Raw genomic sequence first — 23317 nt, forward strand, 5'->3', positions numbered from 1 at the left:
ATGAGTTTACACATCTCAGGATGCTAAAAGAGGAATTTCCTCCCAGTTTGTGTGTCAAGCCTTGTATTACTGGAAAAAAAAGGACATAGCTGAATTGATATTATATACAGTTTTTTTGTGCTCACCTTACACTACTACATTGATGGGTTTTGAATTTATATGATAGTCTTACATGTTATTGGTATAGGCCTGCAGTGTTCAATAAGGTAGCCACTAGTAATATGTGGCTATTTCATTCAAGTTTATTTAAATGAAGTGAAATTTAGAATCCAGACTCCCAATCATACTAATGTACTTTCTGTTGCTCAATAGCCACGTGTGGCCAGTAGGTGTCTATTGGGCAGTGTAGATGTAGAACATATCCATCATAATGGGATGTATACTAGAAAGCACTGACGTTCACATCTCCTATATTTAGTTTTATCTTTTGTAAGATTCTATGGAAAATCCTCATGTCTCAAAGCTATGAGAATAATAGAGGTCTGGTACATGTGATAACTGTAAAAGAATATGGTATTTGGATGACTTAAAGGGCAGTGGATTAGGGAAGGTGCAATATTATAGTCTTGTGTGATTTTGCAAGATATACTTCAACATTTGTTTATTATTTAATTCGAAGAATTAATAATACATTATAGGTAAAAGTGTAAAGAGCATCTCAAAGTACTTGGATATGTATTGCATGGGTTTTCATGGTTAAAATGTATATATAATACATGAACAACTTTTCACTGCTTTAAAATTTAAGTGTCATGGTCTTTTTGCTTTGGGACTTACCAACTGTTTTTATAAATGGGTTCTTAAATATTGACCTAGCTAGAAGGAGAACCTGGGAAGACCAGGCTTGCCCAAGTATAACATTACATGTCATATTGCATCAATGTCACGTAGCAGTACAATACGGCAGTTTCAATTACGGATGTGAGAGCACATGGATATTCTCTGCACTTAATGGAATGGTATGTATCTTATTTGACAGGAAGTTCCATTGAAATAATTGCCTACTATATCTTAAGTAGCTCTACAAAACTTTCTATGCATTAGGAAAGGAATACCAACCTGAAGAACTGAAGCATATCTAAGTTCCACACATATTTTTAGAGTCCTTCCTAAGGACATTGATTTTTTTGAAGCCCTGAAGGATGTTACTGAGCACAGATATATGCATGTGTGCATGTCCATGTGCATACACACACACACACAGACACACACACACAGATCTCCAAAATCACATTAAATAAGATAATTAGAATGCAGGGACTCCTCACTTAACAACTGAGTTCTTCTCCCAAGACTAACCTGTTAGGGGAATTGGCCATTATAGACCTTCTCCAAGCAAAGAGCTCAAAGGCAGATTCTTTTACTTTAGTTTATTTTATACATTTAATCACTATATATCACTTTTCTTGTAAGTGAATTTTAAAGGCAGATTCTTGGGGTGTGTTGTGGTGTCATAGGATATGTATTTTTAATAGATATCATGTGACACCACATTAGAAAAATGTAATTCTATCCACACAAAAAACATATATTATATAAGCACCAGGAAACAAAAAGACACATAGAACATTAATATATATCCAGTGTAATCATTTTTATTTATTCTCAATAATATAATGGGTGCACAATAAAGTGCAAATTTGTAAACAAAAGATGTAGTCTTGCATGATTGTGAATGCTTCATGTAGTAGATGCTACCTACCAACTACAAGAAGGAGACAAAGACTGAGAAAGGGGATTCCTGAGACTCTCATAGACTGAGAAGGGGAATTCTTCATGCTAAATAACTGATCATAAGTCCAAGCAGTTGTTAAACTGGTAGTTGTCAAGTGATGAGTGACTGTATAAGATATCTACATCAGTGATCATTACATGTTGAATGATTTGTAAATTTGCTTAACACTCCATTCCGTTTTTGTGACAAATAATATTGTGGAAAATGGCTTGATATGTGTAATTTTCCTTATAGTCCACAACTTTGAATAACAAATAAAACTTGAGGTAATAGGGATCTGAATAAGTTCTCCCACTGCTTTTCCTGTCTTCATAGAAAAGTTTTCAAGGGCTTTGTTCAGGTCATTGTCCAAGAATTGACGACATTTAGCTCTTACAGGGCCAGGCTCTTACAAAACTGATAGTTTATGTGTTCACATTTAATGTTCCCTCTGAATTCCTCAGGAAAACCTACCCATGGAGATAGTCAGCCCTTGGTAATCTAGAATCGAAGATTCATTTTCCATTAGGATTGTTATAATCCTTAAATAAAATAATTAATGTAAAACACTTGGTATAATGCTTGGTCTTTAAGAGCTCCAATATTGTGTTTGATAGAAAGTGGTCGAATATGGAGAATCTCTTGTTGAGTGAAGCAATCCATTGTATGGATATTGTATGTATCCACTTAATATATACTGACTATCCGCACTTTATGGTACAGATTGAAATATTGGAGGGCATAAAAGCAGGGAAAAATAATTATGGATGCTGAAGACAGTGTGGAATGAGCCAGAGAAGGGACCTGTATAGAGAAGGGTAGCAAGAGAACAAATAGAGAGGCATGACATTAGTAGGACACAGAAATGGGTTGTCTATGATAACATCTATAGTATTCTCAACTGGACTGGTCTGAGAAGTATTTCATATTGGGTAAATTTTTTTACAAGCTAAATGATAAATAGTGTTTGAATGTTTAAAAAATAATGCGAATAATAATAATCTGGGAAAAATGATGGAAAGCTATTTGATGATGATGATGTGAACAGTAATATCTTTGTCGTGACTGATATGCATGGTATTCCTTCTGGAAAAAGAAATGTAACACCCTATAAAGTTATATGTGATTCAATGTAATATAAAAAAGATTATGATAATAATAAATAAAATTGAATAAAAGAAAAAATAGCTCCAATATTGTCAGTTCTCTATCATTTATTCTGCTTCCAGGTTTTATATTATTCCCCACTCTAGACTCTCCTCTGACAATCATGCCACCCAAACAAACTTCTGTTTTCCATGCCCTTAATATGCTGCAAGATATGTTTTTTAAAACTATCCAATCAAAGATTGGAAAAATTGCTTAAATAAAGTCCATTTCTTGATGGTATACTTAGTGAGGAAGATAAAAGACATGCTACTGAAATATTATTAAAAGTAATCCAGATGTTTCCTGCTTTTCATTCACATATTCCACTGTTCACATTAAGTGATGAAGTCACTGTAAATTACTTATTTCAGGACACAAAATATTCTAATATCTAGCAAAGTACTTTATTTTCATAGAATGTTTTATTAAAGTTGGCAGATCATGGGTGCAGAGATTTTAAAAACAGCACTTACATATCAAATGAAAGAAAAGGGCTATGCAGGTTTCATTTTTTTCTCCAAAAATGCACTGTGATGCATCTTGGTTTTTGCTTTTGGGTTCTATTTGGTCATTGGACATATTTCTTCAATGATATTCTATGCAAAAATGTGACATGACTTTTCCAATGTCCCAATAAATTTCATCTCACTCACCTGTCATCAATATCACTACCTAGTACCTATGGATGGTCAATTTCTTCCATTTGGACAAGAAGCAGACTAAGTATAAAGTAGGGAGGACAACTGTAATCGTAGTGTGTATTTTTGCATAGTGACTGCCGGTAAAGAGGCCCTCTAAATCATTATTTATTTATTTTTATTGGAGAGGTTTTTGCTATAGGACACGTGCGCTTGCCAGACAGACAGAGAGAGACAGAAACAGAAAGCGAGAAATCACCCCCCAGGGAGGATGGTCATGCCACAATCCCTTCTCCTCCATTCACCTCTCGGGATCTTGGGCATGCATGCACATGCGCCCAGCGTGAGTTTTAAGCCACCGGGTCTGGGACGCGAACCGCAGTCAACTACGTGGGAGTCCAGCGACATAGCCATTACGCTAACTGCTGATTCCCTAAACCATTATTTTAAAAACTTCTCTGATGTTATGAATCATTTAGGGCAGTGAGCCCCAACTTTCCTGGTACTAGGGACTGACCTCATGGAAGATAATCCCTACACAGATTGAAGGATTGAGGTGTGGTCTTCCCCCTTGGGAGGTGATTTTTCACATTCTTACTGTCTCTCTCAGTCTCTTTGGCAAGCACAGACACCCTATAGCAAAAAATCTCCCTCAAATAAATAAATAAATAAATAATCAGGAAAGTATATTCTATATTAAAAATGATAATAATCACTCAAAATTAACCAAGAAGTGACATAGATATTATAACTAGCAGACAAGGACATTAAATAAGTTACCATATGGGACCAGCAGTTAGCGTAATGGCTATGTCACTGAACTCCCATGTAGCTGACCTGAGTTCGAGTCCCAGACCTGGTGGCTTAAATTTATGCAGGGCGTGTGTGCGTATGTGCCCAAGATCCCAAGAGGAGAATGGAGGAGAAGGGATTGCAGTATGACCATCCCCCCCGGGGGGGTGATTTCTCGCTTTCTATCTCTCTGTCAATCTCTGTCTTTCTGGCGAGCGCACGCACCTTATGGCAAAAACCTCTCCAAAGAAAAAAAAAAGTTATCATAATTGCATTACATATGTACAAAGAGTTAAGTAGAGACATGGATGACATAAAATAGGCCCAAGTCACATTTCTGGAGATGAAAACTTCTATTTCAAATAGGAAATGTGTGGGATGGGATTAAAGGCAGAGTTGACATTGTAGAAGATAAAATTAGTGAATTTAGAAACATAGGGCTATCCAAAATGAAATACAGAGAGGTAGAAGAAAATGAATTGGAAAGGGCATCTGAAAGTTGTGGACAACTACAAGCACTCTATGTATGTGCTATTTGACTCCCTGAAGGAGAGTGCAAAAGAATCTTTGAAAACACAATAGTCTCAAATTTACTATTGACCCACACATCCAAGAAGTTTAATAACTTCCAGCAAAAGAAACATGAATAAAACTGCACTCAGATACAATTTAATCATCAGCTCAAAACTAGTGATAGAGAAACAAATCTTAAAAGTAGCAAGAGAAAAAAAGATACTATTCATTTAGAGGTCAATCCATTCAGAGATATTGAATTATGGATTTAGAATGTAATATAAATATAGTTAGTGATCTATAATACTATACAGCATAGTGACCGCAGTTAAGAATAATATATTCTGTATTTCAGAATGCCTGAAAGAATAGTTTTGTTTTTGTTTTTGTTTTTTAATTTTGTTATTGGGTCATGTACTCACAAAGGAGAGACAAACAGAGGGAAAAAGAGAAAGTGAGAAATCATCCCCCAAGAAGAGATGACTATGACAAAATCTCTTCTGCTCCAATTTCCTCTCAGGAATTTGGGCATGAATGCACATGTGCCTTGTGTGACTTTCAAGCTGCCAGATCTGGGATTCAAACTGCAAGTTTGGACATGTGAGATACAGCCACTTTAACCTCCATGTTACCTGCTGGCCCAAGTGTAGATTTTAAATGTTTTCACCACAAGAAAATAAGTAGGTGAGATGATGGATATGTTAAAACAATGTATTTTAAACTGATAACAACATAACATCACATTTAAACCTTTGCTTCTGCCTTGCACTCACTGTTAGTGTCGCAATTTATATACTTTTATATTAGGTATCCATTAACAAGTTTTTGTATAGTTATTTTTAATACTTTTGCCTTTTAATTTTCGACTAAACATAAAAATGGCTTACATATCACTATAACATTTATAGTGCTATTTGTCCATATGTAATCCTGCATACAGCAAGTTTTAAATTTTTATTTGTTTTTATGTCATTAATTAGTATCATTTCATTTCAACCTTCAATGTTTCATGTAAGGCAAATCTAGTGGTGATAAACTCTCTAAGTGTTAATTTTTCTGGGAGTGTATTCTTGATTGACTTTAAAAACATTCTTTCAACACCTTGAATATATCATTTCACTTCCTCTGGCCTATAATATTTCTGCTAAGAAATTAGCTAATAGTCTTACAGATGTTCCTTGTACATGGCAAGTCACTTTTCTCTTCCTGCTTTATAAATTTTCTTTATACGTGCTTTGAAATTTTGATTATTGGCTTCCTCTCAAGCATGTGGTCCATGGGTACTCACATGGGTTCAACACATATATCACGATTTTTTTAAGGATATGGATAGGATATGGACATAGAAGATATATGATAAAACGCTAAGCATCTATAACCAGCTCTATGTGTACATATGAAAATCTCCTTTGGAGACAGAATATTTAAATTATTGATTTTTTTCTTTTACATAAGGTCACTCAGATTAAAGGTAATTAAAAATGCATCTCTCCTACATTGCTGTCTGCAAAACATGAAATACTATGGATGTCAGATTATATATCAGTGCTAACTATTCACTGATAGATGTGTTTGTGTAAATCACAAAAAATTACCTTTATAAAAACCAAAGTGAATTATAAACATAAAATGGCTGTGTCCTTTGGATAATAAAACTAGTCAGCATTTATGTAATAACTAATGAAAAAAGTGAATGGCTAGTGATATATGAAATCAAATTTTCTTTTGAATAAAATATTCTCCTTATTAATGTTATAGGATGGGTGATACAATAAGGAACTAATAATTTTTATTTCTCTAATGTCTTTTATTTTGGTTTCAGTATTTCCTGTTTTAGTTTGTTTGCATCTTAGAAAAACATAATAGCTTTGTATAACAAAGCCTAATATGCTGGACTGTTTTGACCTGGTTTAATTGTTCTGATAGTTAAATGTGGATGTTGAGGATTAGAGCTGAATAATCTTTGCCCATAATGGCATTATACTATGTAATTTCTACTTTTGAGAATATTCACATATAATTTATGATCCTTGGTATACCTAGAAAGTTTTATTTTTCTAGCTTTGGTGTCTTGGTGTGTTTTAAAGTTTGTTGTGTGTGCATGTTTTATTTATTTTTTCAAAAAACAAAAAGAGCTTCAAATTGTATGGGAAAATAGAATTTATGAATAGAACACCTGTCCATTTTTGCATATAAAAGAAAAACATTTCTAAAGTTCAAAAAAAGAAACAGACAAAGGAAGAAAGAAAAAGAAAAAAGAAAGAAAGAAAATTTGATTATAATGTGTCTTTGTGTAGACTTCTTTGGATTCTTTTTATTTTTGAGGTTTTTGCAATAGGGCGCATGTGCTTGCCCGAGAGAGAGAGACAGAAAGCGAGAAATCACTCCCCTGAGGGGATGGCCATGCCTCAATCCCTTCTTCATTCTCCTCTAGGGATCTTGGGCATGCATGCACATGCACCCTGTGGCAGTGTAAGCCACCAAGTCCAGGACTCGAACCATGGTCGACTACATGGGATTCCAGTGGCATAGTCATTACACCAACTGCTGATCCCATGAATTCTTCATATTTGTTCATTTTGGGGCTTTATGAATCTAAGAACTGAGTCTATTTCCCTTCCAGCATTTTGGAAGTTTTCAGATATTATTTTGCTAAATACCCTTCTGGTATTTTCTCTCATTTCCTGCTGGAAGGAACTTCTATACTGATTTCCTTAATGTTCTCCTGCAAGTTCTGAAGCCTTTTGTCACTCTTTTTTGTTCTCTTATCTTTCAGTTACAGTGACTGGTTAATTTCATTTTTTAAGAGGTGTTTTTGATTGTTGTTATTTGTTTGTTTTTGTTTTTATTTTTGTTTGGTTTTGCCTTGGGGTTCAAGTGCTTGCTGAGGAAAGAGACAGACATAGTGAGAGGGAAAGTGAGAAATCACCTCCAAGTGGGGATGGCCATATTACAATCCCTACTTCTCCATTCTCCTCCTGGGATCTTGGGCGTGCACACACACACATGCCTGGTGGGATTTTCAAGCCACCAGGTCCAGGACTTGAACTGTGGATGGCCATGTGAGAATCCAGCGATATAAGTACTACACCATCTGCTGGTCCTGTAACTGCTAATTTCAAATACTTTATCTTTGAGTTTGATGATTCTTCCATTAGATTGAGTCTGATGTTGAAACTTTCTATTGACGTTTTCAGTTCAGTTACTGATTCTTCTTTTTTTATGTTTTTTTTCTCTCTCTTTCATTTTATTCATTCTACGTGTTATCACTGTATATCATTACAGCATACTGGATAATTTTTTCCATCATGAATACACTGTGTATGAGTCCAGTCAAAGATATTAGCATACACATCATCAACAACACATCATTTTTATTTTTTGTGTCCCTTAAATGTTTTGCTTCTTTCTTTTTCCTTGTGATTACCTCCCTTTCACCTTTCCTGATTTCTCACCCTCCTCCTACACTGTCTCTAGTATCCACAGTTGCTCTCCATGCCTTTATACCTTCCAGTCTTTCAGTTTCTGCAGTTATCGATTCTTTAGCTCTAGATTTTCTGTTTGATTTTTTTTCTGTTTGATTCATTTAGTTGTCTATCTGTGTTCTCCTACAGCTCACTCAGCTTCTTTAAGATGATTATTTTGATTTCTTTGTCAGATATTTCATAGATCTCCTTTTTCATTTTTGTTTTTATAGTGGTTATTGAAGATTTTTTTCTCTGATAGTGTCATATTTCTCTGATTCTTGGTGATCCTATGGTTTTTCATTAGTGCCTGTGCAGTGAAGATGTTGTCACCTCTTAGTCTTAATGGACTGGCTTTAACAATGAAAGACCTTCACTGATCAACCTGGCTAGTTATTCCAGGAATCGATCAATTTTTTTCTGCTGATATGCCCATTCCACCTCTATGACTTCTGAGAGAGAGATCTTTGGATTGTGCATCTTCTCCCTCTACTTTAGAGTCATACTAGGAATGAGACCCACTCAGTTCTTTTCCTTACGGCAATGCACTGAGATGCCAGGACATTGGGTGCAAGCTTCACTTCTTTCTCTCTCCTTTCTGAAGGAGAAATCTCAGACTATGTACTTGTTTCCAGTTCTAAAGAGTGGAACTGGCCAGTAGGAGCACACTGATTGCTGGTATCAATGTTGACTATTGAGATTCACACTGAGATCTTTGCTAGTGGTTAAGATCTGCACCAGGTGCAGAGATCCATAACATTTGCTGAGATCCATGCCAGCAGCTGAGATCTGTGCATTAGGTGCTTATACCCATACTAGTGGCTGAGAATCCCCATGTCTTTTTGTTTTTAGCTGTCCTCAGGACTCTTCCACTTTTTTCAACGTTCTGGGTAATGCAACACCAAGGTATATCTCTTAAATTTCAGTTCCCTTAACATCACTGGAATTTTGGATACACACTTTGTGCTCTTTCTCCTATGAGAGAAATAATGGGCTAGGGTGTCACTCTTTCAGAACTCAACTATGCTGACTTAGGCAAGGAATTATGCAGGTAAACTGAAACCTCTCTCTCTCTCTCTCTCTCATTGTGATTATCATCAGTTTTGTGTTCTTCTGGAGTGTTGCAACATGTTAATGAGATTCTGGGGTTCTACAAAGATTTCTTGGTCCATATAAGGTTTCTGGGTTTTACCTTGCAGAGAGTTGACATACAAACAACAAATTTTAAAAAGAACAGATATAAATTCTACCTTATAAATAAATACATAAATAGAAAATAGTACAAACACTCTCATTCAAAAGCGGAATTGAGGCTAGCCAGTGGCATGGTGGTTATGGTGTTTGCATCCTACTTGACCAGTGGCACACTTTGAGGCCTGGACCCAGCAGCTTGAAAACCACAGATGCTGATCAAAACCACAATGAGATGCCACCAAAACACAGTCAGAATGACTAAGATCAATAAAACAAAAATTGATAAGTGATGGCAGGAATGTGGTGAAAGGGGAACTCTCCTACACTGCTGGTGGGAATGTAAATTGGTTCAGCCACTATGGAGAACAATATGGGGATCACAATGGGTGTGTGTCCACACAGCCATGATCCAAATAGGCTGAAACTGAGTGTAGATAATGGCATGAAGACCCTGTAAGGGGTGACTGTCTGTTTCTTTCTCTCCTAGAATAAATAAATAAAATAAATTATATATATATATAATATTGCTGGCTGTTAAGAACTCCTTTATGCCCCTTCTGGCTACTACCTAGTCTCTCCTTTCCTAAAATAAATGTATTTCTAACTAGTGTTTCCTACCTTTGAACTTTACATAAATGTAATAAAATAGTTTTACTTTGTTCCTGAGTTCATACCACTCTGTATTATGTTTTAGAGGCTGTTCTACATTGTTCATCAACATTCATCATTGTATAATATTTTATTGTTCGACCAAAGTATAACATAGGATATAGGCATCCATTACAATAATAATGAACATATAGTTTGTTTCAAGTTTTAGATTATTATAAATACTCTTGTTATGAATGTTCATGGATATATCTTATTGCAAATCTTCATGTATTTTTTGTTCAGGATATACTTAGGGGTGGACCTGCTAAGCCATATTTTCAACTTTAGTGGAAAATGCCCTTTTAAAAAAATGCTGTAGAGCATGTGTACTCAGCAGAGAAAAGTGCAAGGATGAGAGATATAAAAGAGAGAAAAACCACCCTCTGGGGGATGGCCATGCCATAATCTCTATCCGCCCATTCTCCTCGGAGATTTTGGATACTCACACACACACACACACACACACACACACACACACACACGCCTGGTATGTTTTTTTCCTGTTGCCAGGTCTGGGACTCTGATTGCACAGTCAACTGTATGGGATCCAGTTACCTTAACCACCATGCCATAGGTTTGCCCAACTATGCCTGTTTTGTAATGTGGTTGTAACAATTTAATACATTCCCACTGACAGTTTATGAAGTTTTCCTTTGCTCTACACCCTCAATTGCATTTGCCATTGTCAGGTTTTTAAAATTTTAGCGATCCTGGTGGATTTGTAGTAATAATTTTATTTTGGTTTTAATTTTGCATTCACATGATTACTGAGGTTGAGTGCCTTTTAATTTTTAAAAATAATTTGGATGTCTTGCTTTGCAATGAGCCTTCTCAATTTTTCTTTTTGGTTTATTACTAATTTACAAGAATTATTTACATATTGTGAGTGCAAGATTATTATCAGTTAGTGTTTTAAAACTCTCTTGTCATTCCGTAGCCTGGCACTTTTCTTTTAATACTGCTGCTTGACAAAATCATATTACCTTATTTTCACCAGCCTGTCCTATTGAGGTCACCGTAGTTGTATAATAACCAGTGTGGGTTTCCGGAATGGCACGTCTTTTATCAGATTCTTTAATGCAGGATCCTTTCTGTTAGTATATTGTTTTGATTAGGAAGAACCAGTGTTATATGACTGAAAAACCACCTATTATATTGTAATTGATATACTGTATGTCCACTCAGACACAAATGAATTTGATGTAAATTTGGTGTCTTTTGGCCATCAAACTTTTATTTTCACAAACCCATATGCCATGAAATAGATTTCTACAATAAAGAACTGGGGTCATGGTTCTATATTTAACTTTACACATCACATTTAGCACAATGTGACTTTATATACTAGGTAAGTAAATGTCAGACTATTTCATTTCACCTAGACACTACTTAGTGAATTAGTATCACATTTCATGTAAAATTCAGAGTTGTGTGCACTGTCATTGAACTCTTATGAGAAATACAGTTTGGAAGAGAGTACTGATATATCCTTGTTTGAAAGTTTTGAGAACATTTGGACTTTTTCATCTTTCTCTTTTTCTCTGTTTACTAGATACACCACCTTGGTAAAATTTTGTTGTGTAGATCCTTGTTATGTGAAGTGTGCTCTGTGGGCAAGCAGCACCAACATCACTTGGATAGCTATTAGAAATATGTAATTTGGGGGCCAGCAGGTGGCATAATGGTTACAGCGCTGGTCTCCCACATGTCTGACAGTGGTTCACGTCCCAGACCTGCCAGCTTAAAAATCATGCTGGGAACATGCACATATGTGCCCAAAATCCTAGGAGGAAAATGGAGGAGAAGAGACTGTGGTTGGCCATTCTCCCTTGGGGAGATTTCTCATTTTTCCTCTCATTGTTTCTCTCTGGTGAGCACACACCCAATGGCAAAAACCATTAAAAAAAAGTGCATAATTTCATGTCATATAGACTAACACTAAAAGGTGTACCCCTTCACATTTTTAAGAGGCTTCCAGTAAAAATGCTAAAGATTCCAAATAAGATTACAAATAATGAGTCAGATTTCCTCTTGCTCTTATGACCTTTAGAAAAAATGCACAGTTACACAGTTACGGGGGTGTATTTTGTTACCAAGTGTGCAGAAGAAATGAAGCGGAAAAAGTGAGTTTCTATTGACTTGTCTCCATAGTTTTCTAAAAAAAAGAGATAAACCAAATTCATTAAGAGAATATTCTCTGAATGCCTTACTGTGATATTCTATGCAGAATAAGACCATTAAGTACACTCTTTCTTTTGAAGTATAAAAAATGAAAATGAACTTGCAATTTTCATGAATGTTTTGTCTTATAATTTCAATAGGTTTTCATGTGAAATTGTTTTTACTGTGTTCACTTTTTGTAATTCTATTTTTAAATGTGTATTGGGAAATACTTTAAGCCAATATATGTCGTAAAAAATAATAGCTGAAGTAGCCCTTGGGGGAAACTTCATAATATTGGTATTGCTATTTTAGAGCATTCATAATTGAATGGGAGAGAGGAAGAGCCATGAGTTTGTGTTTCTTACTATACAAAATCTGCTGATATAATAAAACATATTATGGCCACTATATTTTGTAGCACCATATGGTATGGTGTTGTATGGCATTAATAGGAAACATTTCTCTGCCTCATGTCAATACATGCTTGTGCTCTCAGAAAATAAGCCAGAGAGATCAATTAAGCATAGACTTTTTTTTGTTTTTACCTGAAGAGGTGTTCCTCTGGGAAAGTATAACATTTTTAGGATATTTGTGCTTGATGTTTTCAAGAAAGGTTGGGTTGGTAATCAGAAGACAAGGGACTAAAATCAGTTGTGTTACTGTGCTGTCTCAAGTAAGTCCCTTCTTCCCAACAAGCAGAAGGAGTCAGATACAATGCCCTTCAAGATCTCTTTCTGTTACAGAATTTTAAAATTTTGGCAAAAATGGAAGGACTACAGTAAAAAATCAGGAAAAAAATCTTATTTCAACTCAAAGAAATCTTGAGATTACCTATAGAATAATATTTCAGTGAGAAATTAGTGAATTTTATAATTGCAAAATTTTTTTCAGTGTGAGTTGATAACAAAAGCACGAAAGGAGATATCCAACTGTCTAGTCATAAAGGAATGGTGTGAGTGATGAATCATAAATCATAAAAGATATGACTGATTATTATTCCTAACTGTCTTGTAGCAGCTGGTATTATTAAAAATGTGGCAATAATGATTCACTGCACTTACATAGAGAATTACAGTCTACAAAATTTCTTTCACACATATTGTAACATATATTCTCCATCAGAGTAAATGGAAAGCAAAATTAAAGACTATTCAAATGTCATTTGGAGAGTTAAGGAGGTAGACAAAGTCCAATGAAACATGTGTGTGTATCTGTGTATATATTTGGGGTGAAAAATAGCCTTTTAAAATTAACTGAAAATATATTTTCCAGGCTAGGTGGTGATGAAGCAGTGGTGCAATGGACCCACATGGGAAAGATCCTGGGTTCAGGTCCAACATTTCTTTGTGCATGCCCAGGCACACTTGTGTATGCCAGTGATCCAGACTGGCTGGGACTATGACTGTATCATAGCATGGAAACCCTACTGAAGCTCTCTGTCTCTTTCTCCTTCTCTCTTTTTCTCTCTCTGCAATGGAAATTAATAAGTAAATAAAACCTAAAAAATATTTCTTAAGTAAACTGTCAATGATTTTCAAGGTGAGAGCTAACTTCAGAAGGTCAATTACCACTGGCAATTGAAGAGGCCTGTATTGGCATATTACCATTTTTTTAAAAGTATTGTATTTCTTTTTTCTTACATTTCCTTAGTAGTGGAAGTGAGTAGCAATACTCCCTGTTTTGGTAGAACATGTGATCGATATCATCAGTCGAGTTAAGTAATGAAAAATGCACGTGAAAAATTTTTACTAAAATTCTGTTTCAAAGTTTGTGGAGAAAAATATTCAAAGTGTGTTTTCAACATTCATTAACAATAATGGGTCTTTGGTGTTTGCCAGTGTTTGAAATTGCTATTTTCATAATCTCTTCATGCAAGCAGAGATAGCTTTTTAAAATTAACCAGACTTACCTATAAGTTAGTTCACTATCGTACCAACAGGTTCTAGAATTTCCAGCAAGGTCATGAGTAATCTTGTTCTTTATAAATGGCTAATGGAAATAAATGAAATCTTGGATATAATATTGCACAAAAATTTGTTGGCAGGAAATATTTTTGACACTTTATTTAATCTAGGCAGAAAAGATATTCAGTGGTACTGCTGGCAGTAGGAAAAAGTGCACTAGACCAAGAATTAGGAGTACTTGGGTCTAGTCCTAAATCAACCACTTACTCACTGAGCCTCAAGTTGTTTTTTCTGTTGTTGTTGTTGTTGTTGTTGTTGCCATAGGGCATGTGCTCTCACTAGAGAGAGACAGAGAGAGGGAAAATGAGAAATCACCCCCAAGTGGGGAAAGACATGCAGCAATTCCTTTTCCTACACTCTCTTCTCAGAATTGTGGGCATGCATGCACATGCACCCAGGTCCAGGCTCAAACTGCAGTCAAATATGGGAATTCAGAGCCTTAACCATCACACTACCTACTGTCCTGAGCCTGAATTTTTTATCTGTTAATAAGGGTGCTACTACTGACACTTCTCAACTTATAAAAATCTTAAAAGAAGCAAGTAATGTGTACACCCATACATAAAAATGCTTAAAACTATAATGTGCTCTAGAAATTCTATTCACAATATATCACATTATGATTCATTACTAACTGTTAGCTTTTAATTGTATGATAACTACAACAATGACAGCTTCAGGTGTAAAGTTTCAGAATAAGTCATGGAAAAGGGTTTTTAATTTTTAATTCCACTTTAGTCCTCAGTAGCTGTATAGGCATAAGCAAGTCTCTTCCCACAACTGTGCCCATAGTCCTTATCTGAGAAATGAACATGTTTGTACCAGAACAGTAATATTCAAGTTGTTTCAGTTGTGGAACAATTAATTCAAATAAGGTCTCATGAAGAAGTTTATTATTTAACACAGATACAAGGAGAGCTGTTCTGTCTAAAGCATGGGTGAAAGGTCTAGATTATTGGTCTTGAATTCTACCTCTCTCTGCTATCCCTGAGAGAGATCTTTGAAACTACTGGATTAGATTTCTTAGATTCTATCCAGGTCTAAAATATTTTTTCTTCTGATTCATGCCATTATAATTTACAACCTTGCATTTAGTCTTAATTGTACAGATTTGTTGATTGAATTATTAAGGAATGAAATTAGTCAATAACTATTATATTTTCAGACCAGGAAACTCTCTTGGCACCTAACTTTTTTTTTTTTTTTTGAGAAAGATTTTTGCTATGAGGTGCATGTGCTCCCTAGAGAGACAGAGAGAGATTGAGACAGAAAGTGAGAAATCACACTTCAGAGGGGATACCATGTTGCAATTCCTTCTCCTTCATTCTTCTGTTGGGATTTTGGGCATAAACACATATGGAACCAGTGTGAGGTTTAAGCTGCCTGGTCCAAGACTTGAACCTAGGTTGCCTATATGGGAGTCCAGTAGTGCAACCATTATGCCATTTGCTGGTCCCTGCCCTTGACTTTCGCATGAGGAAAAACATTCACTTTGCGGGACGAGCAGTTGGTATAATGGCTATGTCGCTGGACTCCCATGTAGCTGACCACGGTTTGAATCCTGGACCCAGTAGCTTAAACTCACACTGGGCGCGTGTGCCTGTGTGCCCAAGATCCTGAGAGGATAATGCAGGAGAAGGGATTGCAGCATGGCCATCCCCCCTGGGGGTGATTTCTCACTTTCTGTCTCTCTCTGTCTTCCTGGTGAGCGCATGCACCCTATAGCAAAAACCTCTCAAAAAAAAAAATTCACTTTGCAACATATGTTTTGACTTTACAAAGATATAGCCTTGGATCTGGTTTTTCTTCTTGAGCATAGATCAATGTATTCTAAGGAGTAGAAGAGAAGTAAGAATTTTCCAAGTAGTAGTTGGTCACATATCTGAATGGAGTCTTATCTGGATGGGTATCCATGAAATGAACAGGATATTTATATTTTTATTTATAGAAAATATTAATATTAACATTTATATTTCTATATATTTTAACATCTTTATTTTATAATTGATACCCCAATTCTGTTTGTTGTTAATTTGCAATTTAGAGCCTAAACTATTGGCACTAGAACCCTGGACTCAACTTAATTGCTGTGTGATCACGGGCAAATTATTGAATGCCTTGGAGACTTGGTTTTCCCCTCTGTAAAATAACTTTAGATAATTGAAAGGATTAATTAAGATAATGCGTTCAAAGTACCTTGACCCACAGGAGATAATAAATTAGTGATCATTTCTTTTCTCCCCTCATTTTGAATAGGAGTGATTTTTATTTATAGAAAATATTAATATTAACATTTATATTTCTATATATTTTAACATCTTTATTTTATAATTGATACCCAAATTCTGTTTGTTGTTAATTTGCAATTTTATTGGCACTAGAACCCTGGACTCAACTTAATTGCTGTGTGATCACGGGCAAATTATTGAATGCCTTGGAGACTTGGTTTTCCCCTCTGTAAAATAACTTTAGATAATTGAAAGGATTAATTAAGATAATGCGTTCAAAGTACCTTGACCCACAGGAGATAATAAATTAGTGATCAGTTCTTTTCTCCCCTCATTTTGAATAGGAGTGCACTACTATTTACTTGGCTGTTCATAAACCATTTTATAGTTAAAATTTTCTCCAGGATTATAAGGAAAATCATATCAAAAATAAACTTAGGGGTAGTTTCCAAATTTCATTTTGGTCTATGTTACGCACCTTCTCTGTATGAAAACATACTGAGAATACTATCATGTAAAACTTAACCCAAAATGTGATTTTTCATTTTTTCCCATTCTATTCTTATTTTAAAGAGCACTGGCAGTGCAAGCTAGTGGGAAGATGCCCCTCATGGAGATTTTGTTAGTGAGAAGGAACTTCATAGTTCCTTCATAGCTCCTTTGTGTAATCCAGAGCTTGATAAAATCAGTCCTTCACTAATCAGAAGTATCTTGTATTAATGTATTAGATAATCTGCAGGCTATGGTTATCCTTCCCAGACATGAACCACAGAGAAATATATCTTTGGAGAGAATAAAAATGCATAGAAGGTGGGGTACAGGTGGTGGCTCAGTGGTAACACAACTGTATCTACATGGGAAGGGTCCTGAGAGTGCCTGTGATCCTGACAGGCTAAGACTAGGCGCGGTTGACAGTGGGACACTGTTAGTGATATCTGACTATCTCTCTCTTTCTCTGTCTTGGAAGAAATAAGTATTCTTTTAAAAAAATGCATAGGGAAAATGGAAAAATATTAGAATATTGAATTAAACTATGTGCACTTTTCTCATTGGAAGATTATGCCAATTTTTATTACATTTATTCTGTTTGTTAGTGCACAATGGAATATTATATTTGTGTCAGAAAACCCCATGAAGACTGCAAGGAAATTTAAATTACATTTTCATATATCTACAGTGTCATATGACAAAATGAAAAATGTAAATAATATAGTTAGTTCTCAGAAAGATAGTCATATGAATCCATCATATTTTATTAAGATATATCAATGTCAGTAGGAGCCAGCTTTTATTTTCTCAACATGCTAAATCATCTTATGACTTCATGTTAAAATGTCCATGGATGATTTTAGCAATCCAGAATGGGATATGGCTATAATGCCTCTTTCAAGGCATTATATTTAATTAATATCATCTAGGGATGTTAAAGTCATTCTTGTTGGTTCACTGAAGACTGAGACTCTGTCTTGGTGCATTGTAAATATCATAGTACCCCAGGAGGGTATTAACAGATACTTGAGGATGATATTTTATATGTCAATAGTAGCACAGTGAAGGCATTTATTAATATACGTAGAAAGAAAGGTCTTTGTTGCAAACACTCGGAACAGTTTAGGACTTCTTTCATTCTAAGATAATAGTGTAGGTCATATAAAAGGGACAGCAGTCAAGTTAAAACACTATTTGAGGAAGAACCAAACAGTTCTAATGTAGAATAGCAGATTGCTTCATTATAAAATAGTTCAGATAAAGAGAACACTCCAGAAAGTTTTTAATACCTATATATATATGTATCACCCGAAAGAAGTGCTGATATGTTGTATATTTGCTTCATAATTTCTTTTTTAGAACAAATTATGTTTATTAAAGCATTAATTATTATAGAGAAATAATATCTTATATATACAAGAATAGTAAATACAAAGATAGTAATGTGAGTCATATTTACTGATATGGAGAAAATTCCTATGATGTCTTTCAACTGAAATATTGGGCTACAGAAAGTATATAAATAAAATTTATTCCAGAATGCTTGCTTCATAATTTCTAAGAAAATATTTTGGGTACATTTAATCTACTTCTTTTTAAACCTCCTTTTTATGTCTTCCTAGAGGAATCTACTAGCTTGAAGTTGGTATATATAATACATGCTTTTATCATTTTATTTGCATGTATGCAGCCATAATCAATAGATAATGTTATTTTGTTCATTTTAAAATGTACATTAATGGGCCAACTCATGGTGTGGTGAAGATAGTTAAATCCCATGGCCAACTGCATGCTTTGAGTCTTGGATCTGGGAGCCTGAGGAACACACAAGGCACATGTGTGCATGTGTCCCAAACTTTATAAAGAGAATAGAGAATAAAGAATAAAGGTGGGACCAGCAGTCAGTGTAATGGCTATGTCACTGGACTACCATGTAGTCCACCACTGTTCAAGTCCCAGACCCCGTGGCTTAAACTCATGCTGGGCACATGTGCATGCCCAAGATCCCGAAAGGAGAACAGAGGAGAAGGGATTTTGGCATGGCCATCCCCCCTGGGGGATGATTTATCACTTTCTGTCTCTCTGTCTCTTTCTGTATTTCTGGAGAGCGTACATGCCCTATAGGAAAAAAAAAAAAGAATAGTGTATAAGGGAAAGTGTACATAAATGGCATATCCCACTGTTTCTATCATTTTGACCTGCTTCTGTCATAGTTATTTGATGTTTCTATTTAGCTTCCTTGTTTGTTTTTATCTTCCTACTTTCTTCCTGGTTTCTTAAGATTTAAAATTGTCTTTCCCTTCTCCAACTCCATTCCTCTGCCTTACCACACTGATTTGGAAGTTATAGATTTTTTAAAGAATTTTATTTTATTTTATATTTATTATTATTATTCAGTTTGATCAGGGAGAGATGAGAGAGGAGAAAGAGAGAGAGAAAGAGAGAGAGAGAGAGAGAATATCCAGGTCCGGGACTTAAACTATGGTCAGCCAGGTGGGAGTTCAGCGCCTTAACCACCATGTCACCGGCCATCCCCAGAAGTTATAATTGTCTGTTGATAAGGGTCCAATACACATTTCAATTCACAGATGACACACTTGAAAGGTGTTTTGGGAAAGAATTTAACAAAAGGATGGCATTCAAAGATGTGAGCAGGGTTAACAAAACAAGGGGTCACGGATAATCCTGAAGATACATCCACAGACTCTAAGAGAAACTATTAGTAGCCCACAGGTCTATGGATTGAAAGGACACCATTTGCAGAGATCAGAAAGTGCAGCAGCTGGAGGAGAGTCCCATTGAATGGGAGCTATAGTCTTCAGTAGGAGAACATGGCTACTACCAAGGCAAGAAGCTGGAGCATGAAGGAGCCCAGCTGATACAGTCTTTTGATGTAAACTTCTAGATGCACAGAGCAGGGCAGAGTCAAGACTGGATCTGAATGGACAAAGGGAAAATAGTTGAGAGTCTCATTTCTGGTTCTTTAATAGCTACCATTAACATTTCTAACATGTGTACGTAAACTCAAAAACTAACCAATACCTCCTGCTCCTTAAATCAGAAAGATTAAATCTGAAATGCTACCATTTCATCTTCTAGTCTATGTATGGCTAACATTTTACCCTGCGTTTGATCTCTCCGAACTTGCTATTGCTGTTATTATTTTTACTATCTTTATTAATTGTCAATATTAATTTAGATTTAGCAATATGTTTAAACCAATTTCTTTGCTTGTTCACCATACTTATTCCTTTTGGACCTAATTTCCTTTATGGACATAGAACAGCTTTTCTGTGGGCATCCCTCAATGTAGGGGCATTCCTCTGGTGTGGTTCTGCATTAGCTGTTGCAGAATTTTCCCAATTTTAGTTTCCTGTTAATTCTCAACATAGGTCTTTCATTATTCAATGGTTGGTGCATCTCTGAGTTCCATTTTATCTGAGTCATTCTTTACCTCTTTAAGCAGTGTGGGATGGGGGTAGGGTATGGCAGTACAACAGAGAGAACATTCCTTGCCTTGTCCTGAGTCCTATGGGGATAATTTATTTCTCTTAATTTCCCTTTTAATCATCAATTTTGGGGTCCAGCAGGTGGTGTGGTGGTTAAAAATGCTGGATTCCAACATGATCGACTGCAGTTCATGTCCTAGACCAGCGGTTTGCTTTCTTGCTTTCCCTTTCTCTCCCTTTCTCTGGTCAAATTAAACAATAATGATAATAACAAATTATATTAAATAAATAAATAATTCTTTAAAAAATGTTTTTAAAAATCAGTTTTGTTTGATAGACTTTATTCAGAAAGCACAGTTCCAGTTCCTTAGACATCCAAGGCCTAAAATTCCTTTCAAGTTCATATCCCTCTTGGTAGCTCTAGGTCCACCTTTATTTATGTTACTAGGGATTTTTTTTTTTTTTTTGCATTTAGACTCAGGTATATGCATTTTTAAAGTTACATGCATTTCACCCAGTATTTTTATGTGTTTCAAGCCATAGAGGACATATTCTGTCATTTCAGATGACCATCTGACCATCATAACTGGAGGTTTTCTTTTTATTTTTGAAAGAGGTTTTTGCTATGGGGTGTGTGCACTCGCTGGAAAGACAGAGAGAAACAGAGAGGCAGAAAGTGAGAAATCATCCCCCAGGGGGGATGGCCATGGTATAATCCCTCCTCCTCCATTCTTCTCTCAGATTTTGGGCATGCATATACACGTGACTGGCATGTTTCAAGTCTTCAGGTCAAGGACTCGAACTTCAGTCAACCATGTGGGAGTCCAGAGCCTTAACCACTGTGCCACCTTCGGGTCCCTGACTAAAGGTTTAATAATGAATTATTTGCACTTCTATGTCGCTTTACAAAGAGACGGTCTTCTCTACAACACTTTATTTACCCCAGGCTCTGTACAGTCTTCTTCCTCCTCCCTTCCCCGCCCCAGGGCCTTATAAAGGGCCCCTGACCAATTAGCACGTTGGTCACGAGCACGGAAGCCCGTCCTGGCAAGAGGATAGGATTGGTTGCATGCGGTGTTCCCGTGCTCTCCACGCTCCCCACTGCCCTACTTCCTTAAAGTTGTTTACTGCTTTGAGCGCTCAGCGGGCTTCCCTCGAGCACCATTTTGAAATAGGCGCTGAGGGCGATGGGCGGGGGCGCTCCACACTTCTATAATTGTATGAAGAAGAATATTTATGCTATTCTTGTTGTTGTTGTTGTTCTGTTGCTATTTTTCATCCACTTTTGCTACTTCCTTCCTTTTCTATCTTGGGTGTTTTGATCTCTTTACCTTACTTGCATTAATTTTCTCTCTCCTGCCTTTTTAAAACTCAATTTAGATTATGTTTGTACATTACAGAAAAATGGAAACCTGCCATTCTGCTCATTATGGTTTCAATTCTATTTTAAGCTTTACATGTTTTAGTTGTTTCCAAAATCTTTTTTTATTCTTTGTTATCTCCATTCATTGAATATCTCCCCTACATTGTGAAAGCTCTTCAATTAGTCACATTTCACCATGTCTCCTTATGCTTATGCCCTTATCTTGTCACTTGCTGGTTTCATTTTCTCCTCAGCTTACTGCATTTGGGAAGTTGCCTGGAGACAACTCCTGGGCATTTTTTTTTTTCTCTAGCTATCCAGGATGGTAAAATGGAAACACTAAACAAAATTGCCATAAGGTTATTTTTTTCATGAGAATAGTTTTTAATCCAATATATGCAGTTAATTTTGCCCAACTTCTGGGAGAAAATAAAGAGTATATTTTGAACTAAAAGTTAATAGAAAATACAAATTGTAAATATAAGCTAATCAGGCAGAAGCTTGTTTTTACTCAATATCTGAACCTAGGAAATTTGTATGATGTTACCAGTGTAACTGTAGGATAAAATAAGTCCTTAGGTCTCATTGTTTATATTCAACAGACTTTTGAAAAGATTTTTTAAAACTATTTAGTCAACACATTCAAGAACGCTTTCTAGTTCTTTCACAGTTATATTTTTTTTAGATCAGCCTTTTTTATCCTATTTTTCTTTTTCAAGTATCATGCATATCTTAAAGCAACATATGTAAAGAATTTAAACAAATACTTGAAGACATTAACCAGGCTCTATTCTTTAGTAGTAACCTTGTTCCAAATATTTGCCTCGTTTGTCCTGGATTTTGTTTCCATATTTCTAAATAATGTGCATGCCAGCAGTACTCAACTGCTTTTTCTTTTCAATTTTAGACATTATTTGTTTTCTTCACTATGAAAGTGTAGACTTAGCATTCTCATGTCACTCCCACACAGTCTTAGTTACTTTCTTACCATCCTAATACTACCAAAACTTTTGGTTTGCTAAGTAGTCAGTGTCTTTATAAGAACTGTTCACAAAAAAAGCCCAACACATATTTCTTATCTGCTATGATGCTTTGTTTTTGCCTAGAAATGGAAATTTCCTTCACTTTTTACTTTGATTATGCTTCAACAAAAAGTCATGCATTTCTCCCTAAACTCTTCTGCTTACATGTTATGCATTGGAATTTCAGCAGTTTAGGAAAGAAATAAAGCATTAAAATAGTGATTTGCAATTAATCTTCAAAACTCAGGAACCAGCAGTTAGCGCAATGGCTATGTCGCTGGATTCCCATGTAGTCGACCGTGGTTCGCGTCTCGGACCTGGTGGCTTAAAACTCATGCCGGACGCATGTGCGTACGTGCCCAAGATCCTGAGAGGAAAATGGAGAAGGGATTGTGGCGTGGCCATCACCCCTGGGGGATGATTTCTCGCTTTCTGTCTCTCTGTCTCTCTCTCTGTCTGTCTGGCAAGTGCACGCGTCCTATAGCGAAAATCTCTCCAAAAAAAAGAAAAACTGACTTAACATT

This window comes from Tupaia chinensis, unplaced genomic scaffold (genome assembly GCF_000334495.1).
Source record: "Tupaia chinensis unplaced genomic scaffold, TupChi_1.0 Scaffold149333_1, whole genome shotgun sequence".
Lineage (NCBI taxonomy): Eukaryota > Metazoa > Chordata > Mammalia > Scandentia > Tupaiidae > Tupaia > Tupaia belangeri.